We start from the raw sequence: 5,000 nt of genomic DNA, 5'->3' as shown, positions 1-5,000 counted from the left end.
GCCCCTATACCCAGTTCCGACGATCGATTTGCACGTCAGAATCGCTACGGTCCTCCATCAGGGTTTCCCCTGACTTCGACCTGACCAGGCATAGTTCACCATCTTTCGGGTCCCAGCATCTCTGCTCAGAGCGCGCCTGCATTCACGGATTGGAAACGAGACGCCTCGGGAGTGCGAGAGTGCAGATCGCAAAGGACGTACACTCCATCCTCCCTGAGCGCGCGGCTAGCGCGCGCCTTCACTTTCGTTGCGCCTTTCAGTTTATACAAATACTCAATGACTCGCACACATGCTAGACTCCTTGGTCCGTGTTTCAAGACGGGTCCTGCGAGTGCCCGAAACTGAATCATCGCAGACAGAGACGCGCACGGTCCGAGACAGCACGGCTGCGACGACAGACGCGCCGCAACGAGGTCCGCGCTCGGGCAGGACCTCGTGTACGACGTTATCTTGCGTCGGGCCGGACGCGCCTTTAGAGAGCGCGTGCGCGATTCTTATCATTATACCGTCCGGCGGCCGATCGGCTACCGCGAAACGGTCCAACGTCCTGACTCCGCTCGCGCGAAGTGAACGCTGGGCTGCCCGTCGGCGGCGCTTAGATCGACACCCGAACGGGTCGCGATGCATTACTGAGAGAGAAGTGCACGCCCTCCGCGGACGTCGACGCGCACCGGCCCGTGCGACGCGATACAGCGCCCGATTAAAGGCGGACCGGACGTCGCATCAGAGCGCGGGCGCGTACGCCGCGGAATGACGATGAATCTCTCCGTTCGTTCATTCGAGTTTCGCAGGTTTACCCCTGAACGGTTTCACGTACTCTTGAACTCTCTCTTCAAAGTTCTTTTCAACTTTCCCTCACGGTACTTGTTCGCTATCGGTCTCGCGGTTATATTTAGCCTTAGATGGAGTTTACCACCCACTTAGGGCTGCACTCTCAAGCAACCCGACTCTTAGGAGAGTCCCTCTCGCCGCCGCCCTCCGTCGCTACGGGCCTGGCACCCTCTGCGGGAAAACGGCCCCGTTCAAGACGAACTTGGACAGGAGTATCGACGACGAGAAAGCGGAACCTCCCGAACACCACATCTCCCGCGCTCGAGACGATCGCGGGATTCAGTGCTGGGCTCTTTCCTGTTCGCTCGCCGCTACTAGGGAAATCCTTGTTAGTTTCTTTTCCTCCGCTTACTAATATGCTTAAATTCGGCGGGTGATCCTCCCTGATCTGAGGCCAACGATAAAAATTCGAGGCAGACGCGATATCCGTACGCGACGTCCCTTATTATATTTTTGACGACGACGAACCGACGGACCGCGCGCGCAAGCAAGCAAGCGCGCACGGCGGCCGGTCGTCGTCGCGGGACGCCCTTCGGACGTCGAGTCCGCCTACCGTACACCACCCCCACCGTCGCGATCATCGCGCGTCGCAGAGCGAGTGCGCGTGCGCGAGGCGCGCGCGTCGCGAGTCCTTAGAGGTCTCTAGACGCGCGCACGCACAACGCAACGCTGCACACACAACACGCGTTGCGCGATGAACGACGACGATGACGATGATGATGATTATGATGATACGAGCGTAAACGAAAATCTCGACACGCATACGCGAGCGCGAGTACTTTTCGTTAGCGATCGATCGTCCGGCCCTTTCGGTATCGGTCCGTATCGATACGATAATATAACGTTCGCACTGGAACGACGACGCGTATCACCGACATAATACGGATGCGTAGCGACGACGAGCGGTGAACTCTCTCGCATCGGGCTAGGCGCGCGCGCACATGAACATCACGTAATGTTTACTTACATATGTTTGTGTGTGCGTTACGCTTGCCGCGCAAGAAAACATTCACCGCCTGCCGGTCGCATCCGTCGGAGACGCGTCGTCTGTGCTTCCGATATATTTTATTATATCGTATACACGAACCGATGAGCTCGGACGAAGACCGCACTACGAAGACTCGCGTCTTAGCGATGCGTGTAATCTTTTCACACTCGTTTCATATTCAATACAATTCGATATATTTAAACGGACCGTAAACGCGCTCCGCGCGTACGCGGACGTGAGGGGTGCAGCACCCCGCCGTCCGTCGTCCGTCGCGAAGAACGTTCAACGGAAACCGTCAATTGTTCGAAAGAGCGCGCGCCCGCTCGCCCGCGCGCGGTAGTGCGGCAGCGGCAGCGCGACGACAGCGACGGCGGATAGTGAGAGAGAGAGAGTGAGAGCCGCGGCGGCGCGGACGAGAGACTCTTATTAGAGATCGTCCCATCGCACCGTCCGCGAGCTCGTTCATCACCCCCCACCAACCCGCCGCCGCCGCGTCGCGCGTCACCGCCGCGCGCATCGACCGGCGCGAGCGCACGTAGCGCGCGTTCTACACCGAACAGTGTGGTTTTTATATTTTAACAGCCGGCCCTCAGACAGGAGTGGTCCTGGATATTTCTCCACGGACCGCAATGTGCGTTCGAAATGTCGATGTTCAAATGTGTCCTGCAGTTCACACTATGACGCGCAGTTAACTGCGTTCTTCATCGACCCGCGAGCCAAGTGATCCACCGTCCAGGGTAATGGTTTTTTCTTAATGTTGTTATTACTTACGGTAGCGGCCTACGGCTCTCGCCGTCGGCCACTTGATTGTCCGTTTTTATGTATTAACGTCGAAAGTTGGTCGAATTCATGTGCGCCGAGGCGTTCATAAAGAAACGGCACCGAAAAAGCTTAACGCCCCGACGCGAATCCTTTAGAATGATGAACGACGACGACCCGCGCACCCCCCAACGAGCTGGCGTGACGCACGACATTGTCATCTTTCTAACCGCTTAAATTTCGTTTTGTATAGCGCCAACCGACAATAAAGGGCCTGAGCTAGGCAGTGGGGATTTTCACCGCTTCGAACGCTCCGTTTGGTATGCCCCGGTCGGCGCTCGTCTCTCGGCGTTTTTCCGCCACCCGGCCGCTTCGACGGCGGCGGAGGCAGCGGCGGCGGTAGCACTTTCGACGAATGCCACCACCGCCACCGGCCACCGCCACGGCGCCGTCGCCGCTGCGCCGTTAGGCGTAATAGACGCTAGAGACAATTATTTCACATTTTATTTTTTATACATATATACAAACACGCACACACACACGCACGCACACGCGCGCGCGCTCGTCCGCATTAGATACGAACAGCAGCGCGCGCGTACGTACATATATATGTATATATGTCGTATATATATATCATTATGGATGTATTACATATATATATATGTGTAAACACGGTATGTACGAAGTCGTCGTCGTCGTCGTCGTCGTCGTCGCAACAGCAACAACAGCAACAGCGGCGCAACAACGTTCGTGAACATATCACGCGTCTCGCACACATACACACACGTTAATGATCCTTCCGCAGGTTCCCCTACGGAAACCTTGTTACGACTTTTACTTCCTCTAAATGATCAAGTTTGGTCAACTTCCCAGCAACGCCGACGGCCGTGAAGCCACCGCGTGTCGGTCCGAAGACCTCACTAAATCATTCAATCGGTAGTAGCGACGGGCGGTGTGTACAAAGGGCAGGGACGTAATCAACGCGAGCTTATGACTCGCGCTTACTAGGAATTCCTCGTTTATGGGGGATAATTGCAAACCCCAATCCCCAGCACGAAGGAGTTTCAACGGGTTGCCCGGGCCTCTAGGCCAGGGAGAACATGCTGATTCCTTCAGTGTAGCGCGCGTGCGGCCCAGGACATCTAAGGGCATCACAGACCTGTTATTGCTCAATCTCGTGCGGCTCGAAGCCGCCGGTCCCTCTAAGAAGAATTTTAATACGTCGCCAGTGAGTTGCGCCACCGGAGCGGCGCACACCTAAATGACGACGCCTATTTAGCAGGCTAGAGTCTCGTTCGTTACCGGAATTAACCAGACAAATCGCTCCACCAACTAAGAACGGCCATGCACCACCACCCACCGAATCAAGAAAGAGCTGTTAATCTGTCAATCCTTCCGGTGTCCGGGCCTGGTGAGATTTCCCGTGTTGAGTCAAATTAAGCCGCAGGCTCCACTCCTGGTGGTGCCCTTCCGTCAATTCCTTTAAGTTTCAGCTTTGCAACCATACTCCCCCCGGAGTCCAAAATCTTTGGTTTCCCGGAAGCTGCCCGCCGAGCCATCGTAGTAACGTCGGCGGATCGCTAGATGACATATTTACGGTTAGAACTAGGGCGGTATCTAATCGCCTTCGAACCTCTAACTTTCGTTCTTGATTGATGAAAACACCTTTGGCAAATGCTTTCGCTGATGTTCGTCTTGCGACGATCCAAGAATTTCACCTCTAACGTCGCAATACGAATGCCCCCAGTTATCCCTATTAATCATTACCTCGGAGTTCTGAAAACCAACAAAATAGAACCGAGATCATATTCTATTATTCCATGCACGAAATATTCAAGCAGCATTTTGAGCCCGCTTTGAGCACTCTAATTTGTTCAAAGTAAAATTGTCGGCCCATCTCGACACTCACCGAAGAGCACCGCGATAGGATTTTGATATTGAACCGCCGTTTTACCGACGGCTCACCGACGATATGCTCCGCAGACGTGTCAGTATCACCGCGGATGCGGTGCACCGACAGCGCGGCGCACAAATGCAACTACGAGCTTTTTAACCGCAACAATTTTAGTATACGCTATTGGAGCTGGAGTTACCGCGGCTGCTGGCACCAGACTTGCCCTCCAATTGTTCCTCGTTAAAATATTTAAAGTGTACTCATTCCGATTACGAGGCCTCGTAAGAGTCCCGTATCGTTATTTTTCGTCACTACCTCCCCGTGCCGGGAGTGGGTAATTTGCGCGCCTGCTGCCTTCCTTGGATGTGGTAGCCGTTTCTCAGGCTCCCTCTCCGGAATCGAACCCTGATTCCCCGTTACCCGTGACAACCATGGTAGTCGCAGAAACTACCATCGAAAGTTGATAAGGCAGACATTTGAAAGATGCGTCGCCGGTGCTGGACCATGCGATCGGCAAAAGTTATCCAG

The 5,000-nt window shown here is 54.8% G+C and overlaps 2 non-coding genes and 1 pseudogene across 2 annotated transcripts in view; all 3 read right to left on the bottom strand.

The window, feature by feature from the left end:
- Positions 1-1,228, bottom strand: part of LOC137927756 (large subunit ribosomal RNA) — a 4,413-nt pseudogene extending 3,185 nt beyond the window's left edge.
- Positions 1,229-2,402: 1,174 nt separating this feature from the next.
- Positions 2,403-2,559, bottom strand: LOC137927672 (5.8S ribosomal RNA). Its single transcript, XR_011107819.1, has one exon. It is a non-coding gene; the product is annotated as a 5.8S ribosomal RNA (ribosomal RNA).
- An 807-nt stretch (positions 2,560-3,366) lies between these two features.
- Positions 3,367-5,000, bottom strand: part of LOC137927653 (small subunit ribosomal RNA) — a 1,904-nt gene continuing 270 nt past the window's right edge. Inside the window, exon 1 of the ribosomal RNA XR_011107802.1 lies at positions 3,367-5,000. This exon is cut by the window's right edge and continues 270 nt beyond it. This is a non-coding gene — a ribosomal RNA (small subunit ribosomal RNA).

The sequence above is a fragment of the Battus philenor genome, unplaced genomic scaffold (assembly GCF_028537555.1).
Source record: "Battus philenor isolate CCGP_79_NKW_IND1 unplaced genomic scaffold, ilBatPhil1.0.hap1 SCAF_36, whole genome shotgun sequence".
NCBI classification, from domain to species: Eukaryota; Metazoa; Arthropoda; class Insecta; order Lepidoptera; family Papilionidae; genus Battus; species Battus philenor.
This window is presented reverse-complemented; position numbering and strand designations above follow the sequence as displayed.